Below are 19,001 nucleotides of genomic sequence, written 5' to 3' on the forward strand. Positions count from 1 at the left end.
CGTGTACGACATTTATCGAGGTATCCACTCTTAAAGAATGCACATAGAATCATGTTGGTGTAACGAGGTGATGGGAACTGGTGGAATGTGACGGCGTGCAACCGGATACAAAACAATCTGTCATGGAGCTTATCGTGAAACTGACTATATTTGAAGGCATAGCTGTAGATAGTGCGATAATATATTTTATAGGCACAAAAAAAAAAAAAAAAACATCGTGAGGTTGAATTTGTACATTGCTCCGCGGTGGCAACCACTGCAAAGTAACACACTTTTCAGGGGAGATAGTTTGCCCTAGAGGAGTATGATTTTTATACGCAGAGCCGGAATCAAGCAAAAGCGAGTTATTTTGACCATCTATCGGCCAAAAGCAGTGCTCTTGCCGTAGTTGTAGTTCTCTAATGCTAATTTCCCCACTCTTGCTTGCTGTGACGTAAATATTCCATACTGCTCTTGCAAGATCACGTATAAAAGAAAGAATCGTAGGAGGCAAAGCACCTCCAACTTCTCGCAGCACAATAAATAACTTTCCAGCCAATTTACCATCCAGATTAATAGTCGCATAATCGTATACGAATGCGTTAAGGCATTGAAGTTAATTGATCTTAAATAACTCTCTTGGTACCTCTAATTCCAGTGATTGCTTTCACATGCATTTCCCCTTCATATTCCCTTTGGTCGGATTTGGAAACAAATTCCTTATTGAACGATGCGATGACTTTGTTTATCTTATTCACAAATTTTCGGGCTGACTCCGCAAGTTGCTGTGCATCATCAAGTTGATGTTTTGTTTGAAATTTCGTTAGTCTTCCAATCTTTAGTAATGTTTGAAATTATTTACTCATCCACAGCTTCCCTTGAAATCACTGTAATCTATGTCGCCCGCAGTTTGATATGCATAACGTAATAGATCACTAGCATGCACATCCTGTAAATTGCATCGAGGACCCTTGAAACGAGCGAAAACCAGTTTTTGTAACAAGTGCGCCTTATCCTCCCTTAAATATCTGTAGTTTTTCTAATGCATAATACGCTCATGTTGCTGGGGACTTATTCTAAATTTGTTCATAATTGTTTTTTCACTATGCTGCGGATGATATGACATGTACGTAATTATGTTAGTACCCGCTCCTTGGGCAACCATTGTCCTTTGCTACGTTTCACTGGATATAGGATTTGTGGCTCCTAGTCCAACAAGGATGATAAACTACATGGCTCGGTACCTGTTTTAGTATCCTAAGCACGTATCGTCATTATTGTATTCCTCACGTACATTGTCCGCACAGTAGAGCATATACTACACCACAAATTCCACTGACTCATCTTGCCGACGCGCTAATATTTATCCGTCGCTTCTTTCTCACTCTTGAGAGATTTCTTGGCTCCCTTTCTGACGAAATGTCAACTTCGACAACTGTTGCTGTAGATAGAACATATGGCTCGCTTTGTTTATCGTTGCCATTGCTCTGTTTTGTGTCAATACCGCTAGCACTATAGCACTGTTGTGAGTTACTCGTCGACTAAGCAGTTCAATTACGCTCCGTAGCTTTATGCTGTACTCATCATTACATACCATCAGCCCCACCCCCTGTTCTTGTTACTGTGACGGGAGGTCACCCCTAACGTTCTTTGTAATCGTACACACACTTACCATGCACTCGAATGGAGTGCAGCATTTCAGTTGCAAATTAAGTACCAATATGCGATCGAGTATTAGAATCAGAATATAAAGGAGCTCTGGAGGACTTAAAATCAAATAAGGCAGAAGGCATAGATAACATTATATCAGAGTATTTAAATCCTCATTGGTGCCGGTGGCAACTAAACGGCTATTCACGTTGCTGTATAGAATGTATGAGTCTGGCGATATACCATCTGACTTTCTGAAAAATATCATCCACACAATCCCGAAGATTGCAAGAGCCGACAATTATCGCACAATCAGCATAACAAAAAATGTGTGTGAAATCTTATGGGACTTAACTGCTAAGGCCATCAGTTCCTAAGCTTACGCACTACTTAACCTATACTATCCTAAGGACAAAAACAGACACCCATGCCCGAGGGAGGACTCGAACCTCCGCCGGGACCAGCCGCATCAGCGTAACAGCCCATGCATCTAAGTTGCTGACAAGAACAATATAAAGAAGACTGGAAAATAGAACTGAGGATATGTTACATGACGGTTAGTTTGGCTTCAGGAAAAGTAAAGGCACCAGAGAGGCAGTTATGACGCTGCGGTTGATAATGGAAGCAAGACTAACGAAAAATTAAGACACCTTAATAGGATTTGTCGACCTGGAAAAGGCGTTCGACAATAGAAAATGCCGAACGATGTTCGAAATTCTGAGAAAAATTGAATCATGGTATGTAAAGAAATCTTTCATTAAAATGACATGTTGCACATTATTACGAAATGTCGTATTTATGATCTATGGAACAAGTATTAATCTAATCATATCATATTGCTGACTAGCTATGAAGAGTCATGCACTACCGAAATTTTCGCCAATATCAATAACCAAATCTAAACTTGAAAATAAAAGACGACAGTTTTTGTAATAAACCGGGACTCCTGTCAAGACCCTTTCGTCCCTGTTAACTAACCACGAAAGATGTCTGATATACCTCCACTCAGAAGTAACAAAGTGTGCGGGCATTTAAAGATGAAGCGCATGATGTGAAGTTCTGTGACGGAGATAAGAACCCAGCACGTAATCGGATTGTTAACTAAGTAAAATCAAATGTTACGTATCGTTTTTTCTTACCAGCTGCTAGGCGTTCGAGTCTAAAATAAGGATACAAATTTTTGTGCCTGAGCGACAATCGAATGGCACCCTATCGTCCTCCTTTATCATCCACAAATATAGCTTAGGTATCAATTGCTTACTCACCAACAGTAAGATGTGTGCGTGTTTGACCAGAAATAATGACACCTATTGCGATTGTTGGCAACACATGAACACACATTAAAAATGCCCGTTAATTTTCACTAGCCAGTGTGCACATGATAGGGCTTGAAATGAAATTATGAATATTTTTATACTGGATCAGGATTCGGACCCACATACGCACCTTTGGAGGAGACCTATAGAAGATTGCAGTCTTGGGAAAAGGAACGAAATGATTGAACTATACCGCTCCGAGAGATTCAGATCCTCGAAAGAGAAGATACGATTTCGAATCACAGTCCAGCACCAAATTTTTCAACGTCTCTGGTTCAGTCAAGTACAAGTAAAATAAGAGCCCTGTTCCTTTAAATGGCTATCGTTCATCAAACAAAATAAAATTTTCTAATGTAAGTAAGTTTACTGGCGACAGTATTTCTGTTTACCATGACTTCCGCCTATGTCATTTCCCAACGTAAACCCGGCTCTGACCAGTTGGTAATGAAGGAACGTGATGTTTAATGCGGATTCTGGATTATAACGTCTTTCTCTTGAGGTTACCAGAGATAAAGGAAATCTGTTTGTGCCTTTTAAAAGTAAATGCCTGAACCCACGCATTGCACCTGTGATAGTTTGTTCCACAGGACCATTGTGGCCACATTTCCCAGCCCCAGGAGTGTGCTGTAACGGATGATGTGCTTAGCTTACAAAATTAGTGACGGTGTAAAAAATGCGAGTCTATTAAATGGTTAAGCAGAAGCAAACTTCTGACTCGGAGGTTATGCTATTCTCACGTCAGCAGGATGGAAAGACTCTTCTAGGCATCATAGCCTCGATGTGAAGCCATTTTGAAATTTTCACTAATTCACCAAATTTCTTAGTTCGAGAAAATCCACTGTGAAGTGTGAAGTTAAAGGATAATTCGATTATTACCGTCATTATTACTATCATTTTCTTCATACCGCCACTGGAACACATGTGCTTGAACATCATTTAATGCCTTTTCGTTATTATAGAAGTAGTTGCCCAACAACAGGTTCTTTCCCTGTCTACGTAATCCTTTTCATGTTAATGTCAAACATCAGCAATTACTTGTAGATTATATTAAAACTAAAGTAATTGATGAAGACGTTACATGATAACAGAACGCGCTGCCTTTCTTCATTTACTTGCGCCTAGCAATGACTGTCGAATACTGCCAGACCAAAAGCCAAGAGATCTTACTGTCTTCCGATTTACGTCGCTGTCAGTTCTCCCATATGATTTGGTCGACGTGACCTATTTAAAGTTGTGTATGACAGAGAATGTTTTAGAAATCGATTGTTTTCCTTTGCAATAAACAGAAAGATTTTCATTCTAAGCTATCCAAGATCAAAATTTTCGCAATATTAGTTCAAATTTAATATTCGCTTCTATAATGTAGGAAAGTATTTCAAAGATGCAAAACTCGCATCCGACTCATTGACCTTAAACTTAGTCGCAGACCATAAATTCGAGCTCAGAGTGACACCAGTTTGAGTAACCCAATGTAGCGAATACTGTTTGCCAGTGCTCTTTCTCACCTGAAAATACACAATTCACTCATTGGGCTCTATAAGTACATTGTAACAGTAATTTCTGTGTGTATGCAATGCATACGGATTGTGGAATTCAATGGTGCTTTCTCTCCCACTTCTGTATACAATATGCCTGACCTAAACGGGCCCTTTATCATTACAGGCCCCGGGTAATGCAACATCATACTGACAACAGTAATGTGCTTATACTGACAACCTCACTGTTCGTTTTACCTGATTTTGTAATCATTTAAATAAAACAACATGACCTTCCAGTGGGAGACATTTTGTCCCACTTTTCCTTCTGTGAAATTTGTCACTAAGCTTTTGCCTTCGAACCAGCGGAATGCGGCAGAGTACGGCCGGTAAACTATTCACAAACCACGATTTAGTGCCGTTAAGATGATTTCTTTGAACATTATCGTAGTGCGAGGGTTGTAAAACAAACTTCCCACAGTTTGTGTCAGGTTGATCTTTTCATCTGATAGCACTGCGTAAGTATTTTGCCTAAGAGTTATCACAAGTAGTGTTCCTGTAGTTGTGCGAATCATTGGTTGAAAACGAGTTTAACACCATGGATACAGTAATGCTAAATATTCAAAATGATTACCAACCTAAGTCTGAGTTCATCCACAAACTGAAGTGTATTTATAATATTGAAGCTAGACTGTGTATCCTTGTCTTCCATGAGTGGGCATTGGAAGGCATTTACACACACGTATACAATACTATGAATACTTCGAACATTATAGTTAACGTTGGTCTCATAAAGTAGTTTTGTTTTTTTAATTCTTCTGGGTCTTCAGCGTGCAATATGTGTTCTAGATACAGTCTTAGACAAAAACATTGACTGCCGAGTCATTAACGTAAGGTGGACAATACAGTCGTGCTCCCATCAGAATTCTATGTCTGGCAATATGCTCTATCTGGAAACATTGTAGACTGCAGCACTTCCCGGAGGAAGTCTTGACTGCAGTCTGAGTACATCATTCTTGACTACAAAAGTCTTGAGGTAAATAGTCTTGAGGTAGAATAGTCTTGAGATAAAACGCGAGACTAGCTAATATGACGTCTGGCAACCGAAAACACACGTCGACGGAATTTTTATCGCCCCTTTCCTCTCGGTGCTGAAGCTATGAGTGTAAGTGAAGCGAATCTACAATATATTTCGCTTTCTGTCACATTCGTAATAACAGTTTGGTTCAACAATATTTTAGCGAGAGATTTCTTGGCCGACCATCTGCCTCTGAACACCGCATGCGTCTAAGTTCTCTGTGACCCGTTTGCTGCCTACTGGCAGGAGCTGAGGCACTGCACTGCCTCGCCTTCTGCCGACAACATTTGCTCCACTCCTCACTCTCGACAGTGTAAAATGCTTTAATGTTGTTGAGTGATGACCCATAAAATCTGTCTACGATTGGTGTTTCACACTCGATAGCAACGGAGGCACAAAACCGTTGTTATTTAATGAGTATTTTATTACACTAGTATGCAATGTATCAATGTGGCACAGAATTAATTTTATTGTTTCTGATCCAGTGCACTATAATTAAAGCGTCACAGGAGACTCTGCAAATAATTTATTTTTTTCATGGATTCATATGTGTTAGTCAAGGCACAGAGACTAAATGCAATGTAATGTGTTTGGTTTTTTCCTTTGATTTCCTATGGTAAATGGATCGAAACATTGTGTCAATACCTTTCAGAACCTGCTCAATAGCTACTCAGGCAAATTGCTACAAAGAGAAAAAGTAAGTTGCTGTTAGAAAATGTCTCCAAAGAGTTCCTAATTGCTACTGTGGAAATTTAGCATAGAGGCCCTAGAGTAATCAAGAGGTTCATGTCCTTCATACTTATCACCCTGGCATGTGAGTCTTAAGTGAAGAAGAATACTGAAATTCGTATCGTTGATGGTCGATTCGAATTTCTTCATAGACGCTTGTATTGTGAAGCAGCCTGGCAGTCAGAAGGCAGAGATCTTATGACCATTAACACAACTTACTGAGTCGAGCTACCTAGAGGATTTGATGTGCAAAGGTTTTCTTCCAATTTCGTTACAGATTTTTTTCTGGAAATTCGCAGCTCCATAAAATAAATCAGAAAAAAACTCGCACACGCTGGCCCTTACCACAGTTAGAACTCACGACTCATTGAGCCGTTATGACACAAGACAAGGGCAGTACCATGGGGCTACGGACACACTCTCATCATGGTATTGGTCACTCAGCCTCATAACGCATTGTGAAAGATAATAAAAGTTGTCACTTATGTGGAGAATAGCATTTCTTTAGCCAAAAAATTGAATTTTCCGTCTCAGTGTCTTAGTTTACATAAGGATAATATAGCACGAGTCATTCATATGGAAAGGGAATACCAAGCGAATTTAGCGAGTCAGTTCAGTACCATACATGGAAGTGATTGCACTGTCACGTGTTGCCAAATGTTTGTGGCAACGTAAATAACTTATACACAACTGCAACCAGTCACTTTTTTTCAATAATAATGCTTTATTACATGAACCGGTTTTCGAACCTTTTCAGGTTCATCTTCAGATGGTTTCGGGAGGATCCGGGAAGTTACATCATTACTGGTAGTATCTGTCTGCCTCCATTTTGATGTCCAGAACACTCTCACACAAACACTATTAATTTACACTTTGACAGTGACACTTTACCAGTGTCACTGTCAAAGTGTAAACTAATATACACTCCTGGAAATTGAAATAAGAACACCGTGAATTCATTGTCCCAGGAAGGGGAAACTTTATTGACACATTCCTGGGGTCAGATACATCACATGATCACACTGACAGAACCACAGGCACATAGACACAGGCAACAGAGCATGCACAATGTCGGCACTAGTACAGTGTAAATCCACCTTTCGCAGCAATGCAGGCTGCTATTCTCCCATGGAGACGATCGTAGAGATGCTGGATGTAGTCCTGTGGAACGGCTTGCCATGCCATTTCCACCTGGCGCCTCAGTTGGACCAGCGTTCGTGCTGGACGTGCAGACCGCGTGAGACGACGCTTCATCCAGTCCCAAACATGCTCAATGGGGGACAGATCCGGCGATCTTGCTGGCCAGGGTAGTTAACTTACACCTTCTAGAGCACGTTGGGTGGCACAGGATACATGCGGACGTGCATTGTCCTGTTGGAACAGCAAGTTCCCTTGCCGGTCTAGGAATGGTAGAACGATGGGTTCGATGACGGTTTGGATGTACCGTGCACTATTCAGTGTCCCCTCGACGATCACCAGTGGTGTACGGCCAGTGTAGGAGATCGCTCCCCACACCATGATGCCGGGTGTTGGCCCTGTGCGCCTCGGTCGTATGAAGTCCTGATTGTGGCGCTCACCTGCACGGCGCCAAACACGCATACGACCATCATTGGCACCAAGGCAGAAGCGACTCTCATCGCTGAAGACGACACGTCTCCATTCGTCCCTCCATTCACGCCTGTCGCGACACCACTGGAGGCGGGCTGCACGATGTTGGGGCGTGAGCGGAAGACGGCCTAACGGTGTGCGGGACCGTAGCCCAGCTTCATGGAGACGGTTGCGAATGGTCCTCGCCGATACCCCAGGAGCAACAGTGTCCCTAATTTGCTGGGAAGTGGTGGTTCGGTCCCCTACGGCATTGCGTAGGATCCTACGGTCTTGGCGTGCATCCGTGCGTCGCTGCGGTCCGGTCCCAGGTCGACGGGCACGTGCACCTTCCGCCGACCATTGGCGACAACATCGATGTACTGTGGAGACCTCACGCCCCACGTGTTGAGCAAATCGGCGGTACGTCCACCCGGCCTCCCGCATGCCCACTATACGCCCTCGCTCAAAGTCCGTCAACTGCACATACGGTTCACGTCCACGCTGTCGCGGCATGCTACCAGTGTTAAAGACTGCGATGGAGCTCCGTATGCCACGGCAAACTGGCTGACACTGACGGCGGCGGTGCACAAACCCTGCGCAGCTAGCGCCATTCGACGGCCAACACCGCGGTTCCTGGTGTGTCCGCTGCGCCGTGCGTGTGATCATTGCTTGTGCAGCCCTCTCGCAGTGTCCGGAGCAACTATGGTGGGTCTGACACACCGGTGTCAATGTGTTCTGTTTTCCATTTCCAGGAGTGTAGTTCATGTGAAAGTGTTCTGGACATCAAAATGGAAGCAGACAGATACGAAAAAAGCCGTCTATACTGTCGCAGTAAGTAAAAACTGAATTTACATCCATATTGACAGATAAGCTACAGTCATGGCGATACATTAAAGTGTGACCCATCTTTCTGCCATAGAACCAGCACCCAGCATTATGCTACTACCAGTAATGATGTAACTTCCCGGATCCTCCCGAAACCATCTGAAGATGAACCTGAAAAGGTTCGAAAACCGGTTCATGTAATAAAGCATTATTATTGAAAACAAGTAACTGGTTGCAGTTGTGTATAAGTTATTTACATTCAATATACAGTCACGGTTCTAAAATATCCGTAATGGATAAGCATAAAATAATTTCTGACAATGTTGCCAATTCTGAGCTGTACTAGGAACATCTATGTAGTGGTATGTGAGGAGAATCCCGTGCTTGTGTCTTAGGAGGATACGGAGAGGAGGCGTGGGGTTTGGTTAATATGCAGCGTTTTCTCCTACCAGTTGTGTCAAACATTCAGATGTATAATCTTCCATCACGATTACAGTTTCCACAAAATATATACAGATTAAGCACTTACCGTGTTAGTTTCTAACAAAAGATTATTTCAGTACAATAAAAAGTCTTTGAAATCGAAATTGACTGAATTAGTGGAAATTTCAAAATGGCTTCACATCGAGGCTATGATGCCTAGAAGAGTCTTTACATCCTGCTGACATGAGAATAGCATAATCTCCGTGTCAGAAGCTTGCTTCTACTTAACCATTTAATAGACTCGGATTTTTTCCACTGCGGCTAATTTTGTAAGCTAAGCACACCATCTGTTACAGTACACTGCTGGGGCTGGGAAATGTGGCCACAATGGTCTGGTGGAACGAGTGGGTTCAGGCATTTACTTTTAAGAGGCACAAACAGTCATGGCAAATAGATATACTGTAGCAAGTAAACTTACTTACATTAAAAAAAAATTATTTTATCTGATGAGGCACGAAAACGTCCATGAATGAGTTTATTAGTTTTGAGGGCACTTACAAAACAAATATAAAAACATCTATGAGAGTCACTGATTTATGATGCTTAGTTTGCAGTCAGTTCTGAGTATTATTAGTAACTACGCTCCAGTCTCTAAACCCAGTTACAGAAATGCGAATCAGACGCATTATGTATTCCAGGCCGTAGCAGCCACGTCTTTGAAATGCCAGTTTTGGTCACTTCCCAGCCCGCTGTAGGATCACATCGGTTCGTCTTCCTCCTGCTGGTATTGTAACCGAGATTTCGCAACAAGACAAGGTATGTTTCGCAACTCTGTGATCGACGAGTTACTTCCTGGTGTGCACGGAATTAAGCCTCAAAGTTCACTTGATTTTTCCTGTCGTTTCCACTGAATAATCTGAGTTATTATCGCTTGAGGTGTAACAAAAGATTGTAAATTTACGGTTTTCAGCCCAAGAAAGTCGTTGCACGTGGAAATCTCAACTAATCTCGTCCTTTAAATAGCAGTTTACAAGTTCTAGACACTACTGGCCTCGTAAGAGGAATCCAAGATATGTACTTCTTCACTAGCTCTGTGGTAACATGTTGACCTGTGAAGAAGCGTCTGTTATGGTTTGGGGTTCCAGTCTTGCTGATTGTAACGTTTTTATCCCTTCTGTGAAAGAGCTACAAGCAATCAGATCAAACATCGATAAGTAAATCGCAAGAAACTACTTTCGGCTCATAGTGCAATGGTGAAAAACTTACAATGCTATACAGCAGGTAACGCCTCTTTCCGCTGCTGACAAGCAAATTTAGGGTTTCTACGAATACATAACTTTATTTATGAAATGCCACATTTGGATACCTCTTGAGTATCACACAGCATACCAATTAACCACAGACCCAGTCGAAATCTATGTTAGTAGTATTTTACTAATTCATGCCGATGGGGGCATGCTTGTGTACAGATACTCACTTTTATTAAAACAGACTTTCTTCGTAAGGTTATTGTGGGTAGTTTTATTTCATTTCTTATAATACAGCGCACAATTTTCGTAAGCTTTCTTTTAGTGTTGTTGAAACAACAGTAAACATGAGAGAAATTAATCATCAACGATATATGCAAATTCTCTGATGTTATCTATAACAGACTGACAATGCAAATGCAGTTTATTGATTACATGCATATAGAAAACTTGTTCTGAGTTAAAGCTGTTAAACAAGGTTTGAAGAAGAATAAAATTCCACTACCACACGACAGCTAATGTAGAAAATACTTTTATGACGTATTTTGGCACGATTCGCTCTCCCAATACATAATTCAAAAGTTTCGAGATGCAGCTGCTGCCTGTTCGTCTATTAAACATGAAAAGAGGAAAATGTCACAAAAGTTAGCCCTTTTTCCACATGAAAACAGTTTTGGATTGAGAAGTGAAGGGAATTATGTTCAAAGTTCCATTAGAGTGATAACTTCAGCAGATAGCAGAATTGCGTTTTAAATAATGTAGCAGTGAGTGTATTCGAACTCGCGACGTCTTATCTACAGTGTGTGATGCTTACCCTTATGCTACTAGCTGACATGTAGCTACAGCAGCTCCAGAAGTCAACAACAATACCTCCAGAACTTCCATATTCCACAGTGATGTGAGATAACGCATATGGCAGGATCTAGATTTCTGAGAGAGAGACAGTTATAGATTTTCTTTTGCACTGCACAACGTTTTCAACAAATAGCACAATAGAGTAGCTCAAGTGGAAAGGAACACTTCCTATTTAAATTTCTGCATCCTACACTGTTGGGAGTTCTGTTTAGGTGGCAGTTACGTGATTTTATTTTGGTGATTACAAAATAGAGTCGAATGTATGCACTGGGTAGCCAAGGCAGCTAGTTCATGCCGATTCGATCAACCAAGTAAATGAATGAACTGAACATTCTGCCAACCACTACAGGGAGCCTGTGTGTTAGAATTCTCATCCAGTGTGGCGCAACGACTTTACGATAGAAAAATGAGTCAGACAGAAGAGGATTTGGTGGTCTGTTGGATTGATGATAGGTTCATGTACTTATGGTCTGAGTTAGATTCCAACTTCTGCCGATGAGTTTTGATGAGGAGAGACAGATTCTCTTCCCTTCTGGTTACACCAAGTGAGGAAGGTATAATGGCATTGTGACCTGAAATTCACATTAAACATGATATTCCTTCTCTACCAATTAGACGTTAGGTTGAAACACAATAAAGTCTGGGGTGGTGACATGAAGAAACTCTATCACCAGTAACCTTTTTTATAGTAGTTATTTATTTCTAGTGACGAAACAAACGCTATGTAGTGTCACTGGACACTTACACCATCTTTTATTTGAGCTTCTGTTTGTCCATAAGTTGGTTCTGAACTGGGAATGCAACTCAGACCGCCCTTAACGCGGAATTTGATCCCTTCGTGACAATACAGCTCGACTACAATTTGTTGTTTGTTCAAAACAGCAGATTCCTCAACATCTCCACATATTGCGCGTAAATGGGTTAGAATCTCTCGTAGTTCGTTGACAGCGACAGTAGATGCTGGGTAGGAATTCCCGTCCGTTAAAAATGTTTACGTTTTTTAATTGAAAGTTGATATTTGCTAACTGATACTGTCTAAAATCGAGGTATATCACTCTCTGTATGCCTAGTCAGGAATGACTGTTAGTTTCCGCCAGTCACGGAATCTTTGCTTAGTCTGCACGATCTGGGTTTGAATCCATATGCAGAATGAGACGGTTCGTCGTGTCATATGAAGTTCATACACATTCTCAACTAGCTGCTCGTGAATAACTTAAATTTTTAATGTCATTTTGTGTTAAATAATAAGTTTGGTATGTTACTTTGAAGAGGAAATCATGGATACTACGAACTTACTACGTGCATTACCTATCTGACGTAATAATGAGAGTGGTAACATTTCAGGTATGTCATTTATTCTGATAAATGTGAGCTTACAAGCCTTCAGGACAGTCTTATCTGTGATAAGGTGTTCCCTGATATTTGTAGTATCGTGATGTTATTTGACATCTTGAGTTATTGCGATGCAGAGCAGTGTTTTCTAGTGGTGGCTTGTTGGAACAATTTTCAATAGTCAAACTTCTGTACTAAGGAGCGATTAGAGGACCTGCTAGACTGCAGTTCAGGTTGTTCGGACACTTTTGAGCATGACTGTACATCTGGAGCACAGCATTGTATGTCACTGAAATATGGACTGTGGGCAAAACGGAACAAAGCAGAATGGAAGCATTAGATGTGTTAGAGGAGACTGTTGAAAATTACGTGAACTGATAAGGTAAGGAATGGGGAGATTCTTCACAGAATCGGCGATGAATGAACATGAAAAACATTGAGAAGAAGAAGGGACACGATTGTAGGAAATCAGTTAAGATCAGGGATTACCTTCCATGTTACTAGAGGGAGCTGTAGGGGATAGAAAATGTAGAGGAAGACAGAGATCGAAGTATATCAAGCAAATAACTGAGAACGTAGGTTGCAAGTAAACCGGCAGAAGACTGATCACTGAAAAAACAAGGAGGTGATGGACCAGTGAAGTGAACGTCGCCACAAACGATAGGTGCGACGGTGACGGAATCCGCATCATCTTGTTAGGCGCAGAAGAATTATCAGTCAGGGAAGTTACTCGACACATGCAGTGGATTCAAAATGGTGTGGTGCGGACTGGAATCGGTTCCAAGTAACACATGGTGTTGAGGATATAACATCACACAGGCTGTCCACATTCGACTGATGCAAAGGTGATCTACGACTTTTGAGTGGACTGAATGCTCCAGAGCTAAATGCGGCGTTCGAAGAAACATCAGGATGTCATGTACTGCAATAAACTGTTAGGAGACGATGGCATGATGCGGATCTCCATTCTCTAACGACCGTGGCAAGCATCACGTCGTAGAGCACGACACAATGGACTCCTCTACGGATAGAAGAGATACCGTGCGGAAAGGACCCCTCAGAATTGGCGTCGGGCGTTGTTTATGGATGATGCTAGGATCTGCTTGTACTCTGATAATGGCAGACGGGCCGCGCGGGGTAGCCGCGCGCTCTGGGGCGCCTTGTCACGGTCCGTATGGCTTCCCCCGTCGGAGGTTGGAGTCCTCCCTCGGGCATGGGTGTGTGCATTGTCAATAGTGTAAGTTAGTTTAAGTTAGATCAAGTGGTGTGTAGGCTTAGGGACCGATAACATCAGCAGTTTGGTCCCATAAGACCTTATCACAAACTTCCAATGGTAGACAATGTGTCTGGAGACAACCTGGTATTATTGAAGGCCTCCAACACAGTGTCCCACATGTGCAACAAGGTGGTGGTGGAGCGATGTTCTGGGTGGCATTACATGGACCTACCGTACACCTTTCGTGGTTCCTCAGGTCAAACTCACTACTCCACGGTACAGGGATGTGATGCTGCAGCCAATTGTGGAATCGTTTCGCCAACATTTTGGTGATAATTTCTTCCTGATGGACGGCAACTCCCATGCTCATTGTGCTGTACTCGTGAATACGTTCCTTCAAGCTTGCTATGATCACCAGAATCGCCGGCCAATTCACCGCACATGAACACAGTCGATTATGTATGGATTGATTGAAACGAGCTTTCGATGTCGACAACGATCACGTGCTCTGCGACGAAGAATCGCCATTGAAGAGTGCGACAGTTTGGACCAGGATGGCTCTGACCATCTCATCGACGCTTTACCACTACGGATTGAAACCTGCATCCATGCAGGAGGATATTTCTCCACGTATTTTATAAAATATATGTAGCTCTGAGCGCTGGGACTTAACATCAGAAGTCATCAGTCCCCTAGGCTTAGAACTACTTGAACCTAACCAACCTAAGGACATCACACACATCCATGCCCGAGGCAGGATCCGAACCTGCGACCGTAGCAGCAACGCGGTTCCGGACTAGAACCGCTCGGCCACAGCGTCTCCACGTTTTGACACTGCTCAGGAGTGCCGTGAAAAATCCTCGATGGGAAACACACGATGTTGGCGTTATGTGATTTTTTCTTTCTTGAGGGTATCTGTCATTTCAAGAAAAAAAATTCGTGTTTTTTTCACCAAATGCGTTTCGCTTTATTGAGATAAAGCATGATCAGTGGTCTGTAATTAAGTTATTTACATTCCGTATTGCTTTAAGATCGAAAAACAGTTCATTAACAATATGTTGATTTTTACTTACGTCGATTTACGTTTGATTTCTCACCTACTTCAGGAAATCCCATCTGCTAACACATCGCTGACGTTTTTCTTCTATAGACACTGAGAGCTGTAGTCTAAATTTTTGCTGTTCTGCAGAACTATCCATTTTTTATCGTTTACACAGCAAACTTGTTCGCACGCAGCTGTTTTTTGTTTATTTTTATTCTTCTAAGTATGTATTGTACTTTGTGTTTTGTAGTGTGCCAACATAGTATTCTAACTTGTCTATGACCTACACTTTTTTTGGCTTATTGTATGTCTCTTATTCTATTTAATTGCTGTATATTTATATACTGTGTAAGAGTAGTGAAGGCACAGTGATGGAGTTTTTTGTGGGGGAGTGATAAGCCATGATGAGTAGACATAGTGTGATGGAATGCAAGCTGGAGGGGAAGGTGGGGAATGAAGAGCGAAATTAAATTGGGAAGGGTGGGAGAGTGGAAGAGGGTGTAGGATGGAAAACGCTCTTTCATTTTTCATGTGATTTCATCAATTACTTATTACTGACTATGGTTTCCAATATTTATTTGGTCGTTGACTGTTTCGTGTTTACGCTTTGTGTACGTGGAAAGTTTCTTGGAAAGGGAGGAGGTGTCTGTCATTACTGATTATTATGATGTTCATATCTTTTTCAATATTGCTTGCTCTATGGTGTTCTTGTTTTAGATGATCTGCAAATACTGAACGGTTTGTACCGTAATTAGATGCTCCGACGTGTTCTTTACATCTTGTGTCGAATGTCCTGCCACTCATTCCGACGTATATCTCTTCACAGTCTCCGCAAGTGAGCTGATAGAAACCAGATTGTTGGTATCTGTCTGGTTTTTTTCAGTTTTGGGATGTGATTTTGTATTGAGTTGCTTTTTGTGAGCATGGACTTTACTAATGTCTGAAGTAGTGCTGGAGGGAAATGACACCACGAACTGCAGAGCTGTCCATAAATCCATAAGAGCACGAGGGGCTGGAGATCTCTTCTGCACAGCACGTCAGAAGGCATCTCATATACTCAATAATGTTCATGTCTGGGGAGTTGGAGAATGTTCCTGGAGCGTCTCTGTAGGAATTCTGGGTGTATGGGGTGTCGCATTGTCCTGCTGGAATTGCCCAAGTCCGTCGGAAAGCACAATGGACATGAATAGATACAGATGATCAGACAGGATGCTTACGTGCGTGTAATCTGTCAGAGTGGTATCTAGAGGTATTAGGGGTCCCATATCACTCCAACAGCACACGCCGCACACCATTACAGTCTCTAGCAGGTTGAACAGTCCCCTGCTGACTACCAGGGTCCATGGATTCATGATGTTGTCTCTATATCCATAAAAGATCAAAAGACATACTTGTAAGGACATAACATCTATGGCCAAGCATACGCAAACATAACGGCACAGGCGAGCCCCTGTTAATCAGACGCCACTACTGGATATCCAGCTGGAATACACTGTCGAATAACTGGCACCTCACAGGGAAGCCGTACCGTACACTGCATGCAAACAAGCTCCACACATCCCCCACACAGTGAGATGATCTATGGCCGATCTCCCACTACTGTATAACGATCTTGATTGTTCCAGGAATGCAGCAGCAGCAGCAACTGGGACACATCGCCATCGCTTATCATGGTAATGATGCATGATACCTATACTAACAAATCCAACCTTGCATGAACTATCGCAGCTAGTAAGCCACTACTGCTCTTACTACCCAGTCGCAGAGGTTTTTTTCCCACGGCACGAGCCATGGCACTTTTTTTCCTCTGCTCTTCAAATCGCTACCCTCACTCGCGTTTCGTCCACTATCTATCACCTGATGGACCGTGTTAATGCGTAGCCTTACCCAGACGCACGGACAACATCACAGCCCAGCATCCTGTGATTCACTTACTAGACAACTAACATGTTTACGGAGGTGACAGTAGAACTTTTGGTTTGGTCACCACGTTGGTGCGGGCGTGGAGGGGCCCCATCTCCTCTATATCCATACACGTCCATCCGCTCGATACAATTTGAAATGTGACTCGTCCGACCAGGCAATATTTTCCAGTCATCAACAGTCCAATATCGGTGTTGACGGGCCCAGTTGAGACGTAAAGCTTTGTGTCGTGCAGTCATCATGGGTACACGAGTGGGCCTTGGGTTCAAATGGTTTAAATGGCTCTGAGCACTATGGGACTTAACATCTATGGTCATCAGTCCCTTAGAACTTAGAACTACTTAAACCTAACTAACCTAAGGACAGCACACAACACCCAGCCATCACGAGGCAGAGAAAATCCTTGACCCCGCCGGGAATCGAACCCGGGAACCCGGGGGACCTTCGGCTCCGAAGGCCCATATCGATGATATTTTGTGGAACGGTTCGCATGCTGACAATTCTTGATGGCCCAGCATTGAAATCTGCAGGAATTTGCGGAAGGGTTGCACTTCTGTCCTGTTCTTGCAGGATCTTTTTCCGGCTTCAGCGATGTCGGAAATTTGATGTTTTACTGGATTCCTGATATTCATGGTACGCTCGTGAAATGGTCGTACGGGGAAATTCCCACTTCATAGCTACCTCGGAGATGCTCTGTCCCACCGCTCGTGCGCCGACTACAACACTACTCTCAAACTCACTTAACTCTTGATAACCTGCCATTGCTGCAGCAGTAACCTGTCTGACAACTACGCCAGACACTTGTCTTATATAGGTGATGCCGACCGCAGCGCAGTATTCCGCCTGTTTACATATCTCTGTATTTGAATACGCTTCAGCGTACGTGAATGTGGTAGAAATAAATCTGTAGTCCAGTAAATGCCTGCTGCGACCCTTCTCCAACAGGTGAAACGAGCTGCATCGTTTATGAATCGCTAGGAACACTCATGCGATCCACGGCTTACGATTGCCATGGCTGTACAAACTAAGATTTGTGTAATTTGAGAAGACGACGCAAATCAGGTCATCAGCTGAAGAGGTGCTTTCTGCTCAAGTAGAGGAAAGCTAATGAGGGGACTGGTGACGAACAGCGCATTTCACAGCAGCAGTAGTACTGCACACGGAACTGAGGAGAGATATCTTTATTTCGAAAAAGCAAGGACACAAAATCAGGCAAAGCAAAACAATTTAATAAACCCATTAAAATGGGGATGTGAAGTTTTATAAGCAACTGTGGGATGATCCGAACGAATGAGAGAGAAGTCAATTTACAAAGTCGAGAGTGAGCGGTGAGTAGTCATTATAGAAGCCGCTGTTACGGAGAATGACAATTGGATAGCCGTAGTGACTGTCCTTGAGTCACAACCGTGAAATAACAGAAGAGTGACTGAATGGAGAAGTAGCCTACGTGATACCTGTGAAATTTCTTCTATCTGAACGGGCAAGTATTCAACGAAGTGCTACTAGGTGGTCTTACAGAGATATTAGTCAGTCCTTTGAACGTGTGATATCAGTGGTTTCGTCTCCAAGACAAGAGAGATATCGTAGAACCAAAACAAAGGTGCGCTGTCTTTGTCTCTACTGCACACAAGTGTCCGCTAGAGGGGGTACACTATTCAATACAGAATTCTGAACAATTTGTAGGTATGATTATCTTTGATCATACTACACCGTCAGTATAGCATTGCCGAGTCCGATGGGAAATGTTGTGACTTTAGAAATAACTGTATAACTTCGGTTTGTTTGGTTGTTTGGTGAAATGGAATTAAGTCTCTTTCTTTCCGAAGGAATAGTTTCGGTGCGGTACTGCGAATGTGAATATTTAGAGAACATTTCCAAAATAGTCCCCAGTACATTATTTACCACTTCTTGATATAGCCCTTATCGAGCTGCAGAAAGAGACAATTCCGCCGTGCTACTGCGCGGACTCCAGCTCCTATTTCCAGCACAGGGTATGCACGGTTGTAGTATACCTACCCGACATTCGACCTCAAAAAGTACAAGGACACCCCCTCCTCCGGCAGCACAGTTTTATCACTTCGGTAGTGCCCGGTTTGTACGTAATCGAAGGAGACCCATCACGGCTTGCTCACACCACGTTCTGTTTTACAATCGCAGAGTAATTGTAGCTAATGTTGAAAAGTGCGATTCAATAACGCAAGTGTGCTCACTTGTAATTCGTCCATGGACCCAGATGCAACATCTGAAAACGAAAATATCATTTTCTGCGCTAGAAGAGAGAAACGCAGCACAGCGCAAGATGCAAAACAGTTTTTATGTCTGCA

The sequence above is a fragment of the Schistocerca serialis genome, chromosome 2 (assembly GCF_023864345.2).
Source record: "Schistocerca serialis cubense isolate TAMUIC-IGC-003099 chromosome 2, iqSchSeri2.2, whole genome shotgun sequence".
Classification (NCBI taxonomy): domain Eukaryota; kingdom Metazoa; phylum Arthropoda; class Insecta; order Orthoptera; family Acrididae; genus Schistocerca; species Schistocerca serialis.